Here is an 11,646-nt window from a genome sequence, read left to right as displayed (position 1 = left end):
ACACACAGAACGGGGAAGGGGTGGGGGCGTCTTGGGAAACATCTGGAAGTGGTCTCCCCACCTCAGCCCTCACTGTCCGCCCCCTCCCTGGGCTCCACTGCTCCCCCATTTGTAAAACAGACTGACAATTACGCCTAAAGGTTACCAGGTGAGATGAGCACACGTGGTGAAGTGTCTCCACTGTGGTTTTGTCCTGCCAAATCTCTCCCGAGACCTGCAGTGTCTGGACCATGGTGGGGGTAGTGTGGATGGAGAGGGCTCATGATGGGCCGTTCAGGGCACAGGGCGCAGCGCCAGGTCCAGGCGGCTCCACAACCTTGCTCCCGCTTCTCCCTGGGGCCAACCATACCCCTCGGCCCCCAGCCTGCCCCTGTCGGCTGGGGATAAGAGCAGCGTGTACAGCGCCTGAAGTCTCCTTGGCTCGGCCCCAGTGAGGGAACAGCTTCTGGCAACAGGCCGGTGTGGAACGAGGGCCCCTGAGGGCTGGGCACGCCCAGGTGAGCCGCCAAGGAGGGTGCGCTGGCTCCCGGACACCCTCCAGCCAGGGGACGTGTGAATGTGGAGGCCGCTCCCTGACAGGACGCTGCCGGGACTCTGCTGTTCTTGGAATGCGCCAGTCGTTTCTCTAAGGGCCGGGCCTGCCTCTGCCTGGAGGGCTGGCCAGCGCCCCTACTGGCTCCCGGCCCCTCTCCTCGACCCTCCCGTGGAGCAGGTGTGGCTTCCTCCTGGAAGCCTTCCTATCCTCCCCGAGCTGGATTTCAGGCCCCTCCATGCCCTCCTGGATCCCAGCAGTGGGCACCTCTGGGGGTGACACCAGTCGCTGACTCACTGCTTCCCCAACCTGGCTCCTGGCTGCAGCCGGCTGTGGTCAGTGGGTGTGTCTGTGGATCCAGCGGATGGAGAAGTGCAGGGGGGGAAGGTGGGGAGTGACTTTCCAGCCTTCAGGCTGGGCTGGGGAGGGTGACCCAGCTGGGAGAGCAGTGTCAAGCGGGGCCTCCGGTGCCCTGTGCCCCCAGCCCTTACCATCGGGGGCGGGGAGCAGGCAGAACCCTGGGCCTCCCCAAGTCGCTGAAGCGGGAGGCCTGGCTTTGGCCAGGGATCTATGGCTTGGCCACTGGGTCAGCCCTTCTGTGGCACACTCAGGCATGAGGCCCCCTCCCCTGATGGAAAAGAGGGAAGCTCTCTCGCCCCCAGAGCTGGCTCCTGCCCAGGGCTTTCTCCCTTGTGCTCCAGCCTGGGGCAGGTGGGCACAGTCCCGGCTGTCCTGGTCTGGCGGGTGTCCTGCATGGCCTTACCCGAGGGTCCGGTCCGTTCACCGCACCCGGCCCCCTCCAGCATACACCCACGGTGGCCCTCGCGCAGGCCTGAGACTGACCCGCAGAGAGCGTGCACCCACAGCACCATGCTCGGGCCACAGTGAGCCTGCGGAGAGCCTGTCGCTGCCTCCCGCTGGGATGCAGAAAACAGATCCGGAGGAGGGAGCACAGCAGGCTTCGGGCGCTGACGTGTGAGCGCTGGGAGCAGCCCCGCAGGCACGGGAATTCTCAGAGACAGAGGCCTTCCAGCCCCATGTTTGATGCCAGGACAGACCTGAGTGTAGTGAGCGGGCACTTGTGGGCCAAGAGGGGAGCCTGGGGCCCACCCGGGACCCCAAGCAGCCACCTGGCCTTGGGTTTCGTTTCCTGTGTCAGGTCAGCACCCAGGATGCTCTTCAGTATTTGCCTTTTGAAATGTTTTTCCTTTTTTATCCTGTTGGGGTGCCCTGATACTGCTACAGAATGAAGTCAGCAGAACTGTGCCCCCCATCCATTCACCCACCCACCCACCTACCTACCTAACCACCCATCTGCCTATTCACCCGCCCACCTACCCATCTACCACCCATCCATCCACCTACCCACCCATCCACCTACCCACCCACCCATCCACTCACCCACCATCCACCCATCCATCTTCCCATCCTTCCTTCCACCCACGCACCCACTCACTCACTCATCCATCCATCCACTCATCCACTGCAGGACTAGGTCTATCTGGTGAGTAAGACCTGGGGTACCTAGCTCTGCTACAGATCAGCTACGGCACCTCGGGCAACCGTTCTGCTTCTGCTCTTGTTGACAGGAACCTGACCACGCTGGTCACCTCCAGAAAGGTGGGCTGTAGTACGGCCCAAGCTGCAGGCTCCGGCCCTGGGCCCCGCTCCTCTCAGCATCCCTGTCTCTCCTTCAGCGCCTTTCCTCTGTAGCCCGGCAGCTTTGGCCACTGTAGCCTCAACACCCCCTCGTGGCCAGAGGTGACGTCAGTCAGGGCCCATCCCTGGTCTGGAGAGGGGAGGTGGGACCCGGGACCAGATTCTCAGAAGGGACAGTGGGTGGGCCGGTCAGTCAGAGGCTCGGGTGGGTCAGTAACCTCCAGCCTCTTCCTCTGAGTAGCAGTCACACACTCAGGAGATCTCATCATTTGCAGATCTGTATTTGGGAACTTGCCTACTCGCTAAAATCTGTTTGTGACCCTAAAAATCACTACTTGTTTTGCAGTCTTTTGCTGACATGTGTAGACCGGCAAAAACTCTGCGAGTCCCCAGCTGAGGTCGGACGAGGCGATGCTCTGTGCCTTCTCGTTTAATCGCATGCTGCAAACACGGCCAATTTAGTGTTCAGTTTTCCACATTTTTGTGCTTTTTCGGGAGGAGATTTCCCCGTTTAAAGTGGCCCCCGGCATAGCCCTGAAGTGTGTCCAGTGGCTCTTAGCACAGGGAGGTTGGACGTGCCTCACAGAGAAAACACCTGTGTCCGAGGGGCATCCTGTCCACGTGAGCTACAGGGCAGCCGCCGCGGGTTCAACACTCATGAACAACACAGTCGTAACAAATACAGTGTCTTTAAACAAGAACACAAGAATATGCAGAAGCAGCTTACGTATCAACTGGCTGAAAGAATGTGGTCCGAGGCTGGTGGGACCCTGACCCTGGGCTCCCCCTTGGGCAATGGCTCAGTTCTCCAATATTAGGTGTTTGTGGCGACTCTATAGACCAGAACCGCTGCGCCCTGGGGCTGGCCGAGATGTTGTGTGGCTCCCGCATCGCAGCAAGAGGCCCATGGGCTCCCGCGTGGACCTCCCCGCATCTGCGGGCCCGTCCAGCCAAGGAAGCCACGAGGCAGAGGGGCGGGGGTGTCGGCAGAGCGGGCCGACCTCTGGGCTCCTGGTCTCTCTGTCCATGGCCACCTCCCCTCTGGTGCCTCTCTGAGCAGCTGGGCCAGTAGTCCTGCAGTCCCCTTGGCAGTGGGTGGCCATCCCTGGGGAGTGCTGGGGCCATGCCCAGAGATGCAGCCTGCAGAGCAGAGAGGGGCTGGCCTGGGGCCTCCGCTGACCCACCAAGACTTGGACTGTCCCTCGCCTCCTGGACTCCCTTCGTTGCCTCAGTTACCCAGTGAAGGTCTAGCTGGGACTGTGGTTTTCTCCTTGGTTCTGCAGAGATAACCCAGTGTGACGGGGCCACACAGCAGATCAGTGTTGACTTCTTTATATGGGGCGTGGGGAAGCATCTTTAACTCAAGATAAAGGTTCTGCAGGAAAAGAGGCAAGAAACCACTGGGCCGTGCAGCCCTGGCTCTGGGAGTGCTGCAGGGGGCAGGGGAGGCTGCCGGCAGGCACACCCGCTGGAATCCCAGGGGCCTCCTTAGGGCTTCGACGGTGGGGAGGTGCCTGAGACCCACCCTGCCCCAAACCCAGTGTCTCCGTCCACGTAGCAGTTTTCGACTCACCTTGCCCTTGGCCTTGAGGCTGCAGACTCAGAAGGTGGGTCTCCCCTCTCCCCTCTAGAGAGGCAGGGCTCTGGGCAGAGGGCTGAGGGGCAGAGGTGACTTGGGGGGAAGGGAGGGGACAGGGCATTTAGGCCGAAGAACCGGGTTCCCCCTGGTGTTTGCTGAGAGGTGGAAATCAAGGCCGGAATCCTTGATGCTGGTTTTGGCCACTGGGCTGTGTCTCTCAGAGGCGCAGCGCCAAGCCTGGGCCTCCCAGGTCTTGGAGGTTTTGTCCTGGCGCACCTGCCTCGCTGCGTCCCACCCCTCCGGGCTCCGGGCTCCGGCCTCCAGGCCCCCCCTCGCGGCAGTCCCCTGCTCCTCCCAGGATAACCGGTTCCATTCGGCTCCCAGCCATCCTTGAATTAGGCTCCCAGCCTCTTCTCCTGTGTGGAAAAGAACCCGCTGGCATCTGAGCTTTCCCGGGGAGGAAGAGTTCACAGATTTCAGGCGGGGATGGAGGAGGGGGCTCCACTCCCTCAGCGCCCAGGACAGGGCTCTACCCCACCCCCTCCCGCCCCCACCCCCTCGCTGTCTCCTCCTCAGCATCTTCCTGACCGCATCACAACTCTCCTTTTCTCCTCCAGCCCAGTGGGGAGGTTTAAGGGTTAAAAATAACCCCCAAACCAAAACCCGAATATGGTTCTTCCGCATACACCGGCCTGGCTTGCCGATTCCTAGCCCAAGACCTCGCGATCTTTCCAGTCCCTCTGCACAGGCCGTGGGCTCTGCACAGGCCGTGGGCTCTGCACGGGCTGCCGCCCACTGCCCTCGTCCCCCACCCCCACTCCCCGGGAACTTCCGCTGGCCCTGCGCAAGGACTCCCTCCACGGGGACGCTCCACCTCTCCACGCCCTTCCAGCCCCAGGAGGAATCACTGTGTTCCCCTCTCTCCCAGGAAACTTTGACCTCTGCTCTCCTTGCACAGGCCCGTGTGGGCGTCCGTCATCCGTGTCCCTGATTGGACTGTGAGTTCCAGGCGGGCTGTGGCTGAGAGTCAGGGTGCAGGCGGCCCTGGAGTGTCCGGTGTGTGGGGGTGTGGGAGGTGCGAGTGAGCTCCAGCCCCTACCTCACCCCCAGCTCCCCCCACTCTGTCTCTGCGGGGTGCCTCAGAATGGACCCCGGACTGGCCGCACTCCGCGGTGCAGCTCAGGCCCCCGACAGGCTCTCCGTGCCCTGCGCGTCCTCCAGCCTCCCGCGGCTCGGCACCCCGCCCCTCCCCTCCCCAGGGAGGCCCTCTGTGGCCGTCACGGGCGGCGTCACCGTTTCCTTTCATCCATCAGTTCCTTAATTACCTTGGCCATATTTTTTTTTTCTTGAAATTAACTAGAAATCAAGTTCTAATTTGAGGAGCGGCGCGGGGACTGAGCACTACCTCGAGCAGGCGGTAACTCCGAGGTGGTTAGGGACGCGGGTTGTTCCCTGCGCGCCCTGGAGTGGGAGGCTCCGCGGGCGCGCACGTCGGGGCGCGCGGGGTGCCGGGTGCTAAGCCGGGGCCCCTCTACAATGAGTCTTACCCGACCCTCCCCAGGCCACGCGAGCCCAGCTGGGGCGCAACTAGCACCGCATCTGGTGCCACGAAGGCGAGGGACAAGCTTTCTCTTGATGGCTCTCAAGGGATTTTCTTTTTCGCATTTTAAATTGGATCAGTTTCCTAATTGAACACTGAACACATTCTTAAGAGCCGGAGTCACCAGCCGGTAAGGGGCGGAGGAGAGGCAGCAAGATGCCCCCTGCCTGCTGTAGCTTTCGGGAGGCCCTAACCCCAGCGCTATTTCTTCCCGCGATGCGTCTGTGGATCCCCCCACCCGCACGTGCTGCCCTCCCACCTCGCACCTCCCAAGGCACAGCTCCGTTTCCTCATTTGCTCCTGTGCCCAGCACGGGGCCTGGCTCGGAGGGCGCTGGGTGATGGGCAGGTAGCTGGGTATGGGTTGGGGGGCATGTGGCTGATGAGCCCAGAGAACTCCTCCCCGGGAGACCCCACCTCACTGTCCCCGGTTGCTCTTCCACGGGCTGGGCTGTCGCTGGGCCGGCCCCACCTCCCGCCCAGGGTGGGCCTTGTGTGTGTGTACGTTTTCCCCGGGAGAGGCCTCCAGGGCTCTGGGAAGGGGCAACGGTGTGGTTGGTTCAGTCGTGGCCAGGGGTCCCTGCTGATCCCAGCTAACAGAGCCTGGGCGCTTCAGCCCCCGCCCGCCCACCCCACCACCTCGTGTTGGCGAAGAAGTGGCCACGCCCTTCTCCTGAAGCCGCTGCCTCAGGCCTGCATCCCCTGGAACAGCAGCTGAGGGGGGAGGGGCGAGTTGGGGGAGGGGCAGGCTCCGCCTAGGTTGGGGGCGTGCAGAGGCCCTGGGGGATGGGTGCAGCCTCGCCACTGCCCAGCAGGGTCCTGTGCGCCGCCCACAGGCCAAATTCCAGAGCTCAGAGCCTGTCGTGGCCTGTGTAGGGAGGACTCTGCTGGAGGCCAGGTACACCCCTGTGGGCAGTGGGCAGTGTGGCCCGATGGTCCAGCCCAGGAACCCTGTAGCCAGACAGCCTGGGCCCAGATCCTGTTTCTGCTGCTTGGAGCTGGGGGTCCCCCACCTGGGGCTACGGAGGCTTGCATGGGGTCCTCTGAGCCACATGGAGCTGAGTGTCATGAGGTGTGGGTGGGAGATGGGGCTGAGCTGCCAGCAGCCCTTCAGTGACCTGGCCGAAGTCCAGGGCTGGTGGTGCTGGGCCACTTTGTTGGGGGCAGGGAAAGTTCCTTTGGACACACCAGGGGGAGGGAGGGGCAAGAATCAGTGCGAATATCAGGCAGGCGCAGGGCGAGGAGAGTAGGTTTTACTCTGAGGTCGGGGAAGGAGTCAAAGGGGTTTAAGCAGGGGTGGGCGTGGGGCACCCTGACTTATGGTGTGAAAGAGCCCCTGGCGTAGGGACAGACGGTGGGGGGCAGGGCCAGGCGAGGCTGTGACGCAGGGGCCGCGCTGGCAGGCCTGGTGGGGGTTAGACGTGAGTGCACGTGTGGGAGCCTGTTGAGAGGTCAGTTTTCCGGGGGGGGGGGGGGCGCTGAGGAACAGACGCAGGTGCCCAGCGGTGGAGGCTGCCAGGCCCTTGGTATTCACTGAGGCTGAAATAAGCTGAGGACTCTGGGGACAGCGGGCAATTTACAAAGGTTGGGGATACTTGGGAGAGACTAGGGTGCCGCCTTTCCCTGGGGCCTCAGTCCCCGCTCACCCCGTGACCGGCTAGAGAAAGGCCAGAAACCCCTGCAGGGGTGGCCGGCTCTCCCCCAGCCCTTGGCAGGTCCTGGACTTAAAGCCATCAGAGCGACAGAAACATACCAGGCCCGGGACCCTGGGAGCTGGGTTTTTCTCTGGCTTTCTCTGGGTGGCTCAGTGTGGCCTGGCTTCGTGGTTCAGCTCACTGATGGATGTGGGCCAGTACCCAGGGCCCCAGAGCGTGCAGGGGGCAGCCAGGTGGGCAAATGAGACGAGGCCCAGCCCTGCCCTGGAAGGGCCCTGAGCTGCCGGAGGTCTCAGTGGTGGCCCAGAGGTTTCCGGGTTCCCAGCCAAGAGTGTCTTTGGGGGCTTCCAGGGAGAGGACTTGGTGGGGGGAGGGGACGCTGTCCTGCGCTCAGAGCAGGTAATGACCCCAGGGGATTCCTGGGTGACGCCTGCTCCCCTCTGACCCACATTCTCCCGGGAGGAGGCCAGCCTGCCTGCTTGCGCGTGGACCCCTGCAGGTCAGACTTCCGGCGTCTGGAGCTTCTCTAGTCCTGGCTTGGGACTCCCCGCGGCCCTCCCCTCAGCCCTCCGCCGGGCCAGGGCAGTGTCCCTGAGTACCGGAGCTCAGCCCAGGCACCTGGGCCAGTCCAGGCCCCTCCACTGCCCCGCTCCCCAAGCCTCTCCCCCTGCCTCAGACACCTAGGGGGGCCCAGAACATGCCCGTCTCCCTACTGCCTGGGCGTAGGGTGCTGGTGCCAGAGGGTGAGGGGGGCGGGAGAGGCCTCCGCAGGGTCAGCCCAGGTTGGGGGGGGACACGCAGCCCTTCCCCGCCCCCGGGCCTGGGGTGGGGGTCCTGGCGGAGATTTTCCAGCTCCTCCGCCCTGCGGCCCCCAGGTGGAGTCTGGGGGGGCCTGGGAGCCCCTGGGCCCCTGCTGGGGTGGGGGAGGGCAGGCTGCAGGCTGGTGTGTGGGGCTGAGAAGGCAGCTGCATCTGAGTCATGCTCCGGAAAATGAGAGGCCGCTTCCACCACCATCTGGCTCCTCGGGAAGAGGAGGAGGAGGAGGAGATGGGGGGGCGCGGAGAGGAGAGGGCAGGGGGCAGAGGGCAGAGGGCAGAGGGCAGGGGGAGGGGGCAGGGGGAGGGGGAGGGGGAGGGGCCGCACCTCGGACCCTTCTTCCCTGTCTGTCCCCGGAGGCTCTTCCCCAAAGCAGCTCTGCCTCAGCCCCCAGAGGGACCCTGCAAGTCAACAGGGACGGAAGTCTGATGCTCAGCATAGCAAACCCAGGCCACGCCAGGCGCTCCCGTGAAGGGTCTTTTTGGGGACTCCCTCACCAGGGACCCCAGAGCCTGCAGGGCTCTCCTGAGCCCAGCCCGGTGCAGGGTGCCAACTGCCCTGCCCCCACCCCTGACCCGATGTCCCCCCTCCCCCGGGCTGGGAAGCCTTGACTCAGAGCCTTTGAGCAGCCCCAAGCCTCCCATTCAACACGTCCCTGAGACCACCGCCCTGGCAGCTCTGCAGGTGGGGGCTGGGTGTGAGTGGGGTGACTCTGCAGCCCCTCCTCTGGCCTCTGTGGCAGCCCCTCCCCGTGGGGCTGGGTGGGTGGAAGGGATGCTCTTTCTGACTGGGGCACCCCCTTAGGCTCCTGAAATGATGACAGATTCCCCTTGCCATGGTATGTGCAGACGGGGCAGCTGAGGCCTGAGAGGGGAAGGGGCTCCTGGACCCCTGGTCTCACTGCAGGTCTCTCCGTGGCTGCAAAAACAGGAGCTGGGCTGGATCAGGGGGTTCTAAGGTGTGGAGCATTCGGCGTATTTCAGCAGCGAGACCTCTGTCCGGTGAGAGCTGATATAGATGCTGACGCCTGAGAGCCGAGCTTCAGCCTGGCCTGCGCTGTGCGCCCCCTCGAGCAGACGTGGGTGGGGCGCCCCTTCCTAGATGTATTCACCTCTCTGAGCTTCGGGTTTCCTGTCTGAAACGGGACTGGCAGGGCAGAGGATGTTCATCATGGTCCTTGCTGCACCTGAGGCGGGTCAGAGTCAGCAGGAAGCCACCAGATGGGAATGGTGTCCGCGACCCCAGAGGCCGGGAGAGGCGCTGCTGGGCTGGGCCCAGTCCTGGGGACGGGCAGCGCCAGGGACCGTTTGTGGTCCCTGTCCAGGGATGCGGAAGTAGTCAAGAGCCTTTTGGTTGCCAGGGTCAGAACCCCAACCTGGTGGAGGAGAGAAAGAGGAGTTGACGGACGGGAGTCACAAGGGCAGGGGTGCGTGGGTCGGGAGGACCCCTCCATCCCCTGGCACAGCTTTGCCCCGTCAGCGTCGTCCTCCCCCACCCGACTGGTGCCCCAGTCAGGCTGGTGCCACGTCCTCCTGTAGCTGCCGCCCACTATTCCTTGCCTGGGGCCCTTGGAGGAAGAACCCTGGGGATGGACTCTCAGGACAGCCTGGGTCCCACCCCACCCTTGGGCAGTCTGGGGTGGCCTGGGGGGAGGGGAGACAAGGTGCCGTGAATGGGGGACCTTTTCTTCAATGCCTGGTTTATGGGGGGCAGCTCTCCCAAAGAGGGAGGCGTAGCTGGTAGCAAGATGCACCTGGCACGGGTCCTTCCCGGCAGGTGGAGGTAAGACTTGGTTCCGTGGCTCCCGACCCCGAGGCGGGAGAGGTGTATCCTCCCGGACACCAGGGCTGACGAGGCCTCTGAAGGGCTGCAGGGTGACATTGGCGGGCTTGGCCATGGCCACGGGCGTGGTCGGCTGACTGGGAGCAGCTCCTTGGTCCTGGTCACCTTTGTGTGAAGGTCGAGGCTGGGAAGTCAGGGATCTCAGCGGGGCTTTGAAGGCTGCCGGCAAGTCACGTTACCTGCCTCCCCGTGTCAGGAGCACGCAGCCTATGCCCTGGCACACTGGCTTCCTCTTGTCTGGGGCACGACAGAGCCTTCCCGTTTACACATACAGAAGCTGAAAAGGACGGTGCCAGAGAGAGTGAGATGTGTGAGAGCTAGGGGTCTTCCCACCAGCAAGCGCTTCCTCTGCTCCTGTCCTCGCTCTGTCACGAGATACCTACGGCTGGTTAGTGTTAAAACCTGTACAGAACCCAACACCCATCCATCCATTCTGTCTATTCATCCATCCATCCACCCACCATCCATCCATCTACCGAACATTTTTTCTATTTATTTATTTTTTTATTTAATTTATTTTTCTTGCGGTACGCGGGCCTCTCACTGTCGTGGCCTCTCCCGTTGTGGAGCGCAGGCTCCGGACGCGCAGGCTCAGCGGCCATGGCTCACGGGCCTAGCCGCTCCGCGGCATGTGGGATCTTCCCGGACCGGGGCACGAACCCGCGTCCCCTGCATCGGCAGGCGGACTCTCAACCACTGCGCCACCAGGGAAGCCCCCGAACATTTATTGAAAGGCTCCCATGTGCTGGGCATAGGGTTAGTCCTGGTTATGCCAGGTGAGCAGAAGCACAGCGTCACCCTTGAGGAGTGTTGCAGCTACAGTAGAGAAATCCAGGACCCCCACCTTGCTCTCAGTCTGGGAGAATCTGGGTGCAGGCATTCCTGACTTTCTGGTCTTGGGGCCCTGCCCAGCACTGAGTGCCCCATGCCCCTGGGGTGGGATGCTGTCTCTGTGTGGTCTCGGGCCCCTCAGGAGGCCTGCCGCCCCTCACACCCCCGGCCCTGGTCCACCTCTCCATTCCCTCCTGGCCCCGTTTCTCTGCCCCTCACAGCAGCTTGCTGGCCACCCCCAGGGCAGCAAGGGGTTGACTGGGCTGGGCTTGGGTGTTTGCCCCCATCTCGCGCTGCTGGTCTAGAATCTCCTTGCAGCAAAGGCTGAATCCGTTTGTTGTTTTATCCCCTGTTCGCGCCTGGCAACAGCAGCAGCTGCTGCGGCGCCGTACGGGGCCTCTCCCACTCTATGGGTGCTTTGGAAAATGATCTAATATAATTCTTACAAAAATCTATGAACTCGGTAATATTATTATCTACATTTTAAAGTTGTAAACAGAGAGGCTCAGAGAGGTTAAGGAACCTCCTCAAGGTTGCCCAGCTAGGAGTGGCTAAACCAGGGGCACAAAAGAGCAGTTTCATCATCTTGAAAAATGCTGATTATTAAAATATCTATTAATGCAAAAAATGACGGAAAAGGAAGTCTGCAAAAGTCAGTTGACATCCCAGCACTAAGAGGTAACCATCGTTCAGTTGCCCCACCCTAACCCAGACATCTTGCTTCACAATTACACAGAGGGAAGAGGGTTGGAAATAGCTGCAGAGCAGCTTGGGCTAATACTATAGCGCTTTACTCTAAAATGTCAGACTGTATTTGCATTTAAATAGAAGGGGTTGCTGAATTTCAAATATATTTTATGACAACAAAGGAGACGGGTTCCTGAAAGATCTGCACGCTTTCCATAGTCATGCTTTAAAATCTGGGCGCCCTTATGTTTATGGAGCCACGGAATGGACAGCGATCCAGAGGTACTGAGCCCCCAGGAGCAGGAGGGGAGGCACCTCCGGGCTTCTGGCCACACACACGCCTCCCTCTGCTTCCGCGTGTAATAGGCGCACAGGAAAGTGCTCCGACGTAAGCAGGGCCCCATGCATTTTCACACACCCTGAACTCACCCGTAACCACATGCAGA

The sequence above is a fragment of the Orcinus orca genome, chromosome 2, assembly GCF_937001465.1.
Source record: "Orcinus orca chromosome 2, mOrcOrc1.1, whole genome shotgun sequence".
Lineage (NCBI taxonomy): Eukaryota > Metazoa > Chordata > Mammalia > Artiodactyla > Delphinidae > Orcinus > Orcinus orca.
The sequence above is the reverse complement of the archived record's forward strand: the minus strand, read 5'-3'. Positions refer to the sequence as shown.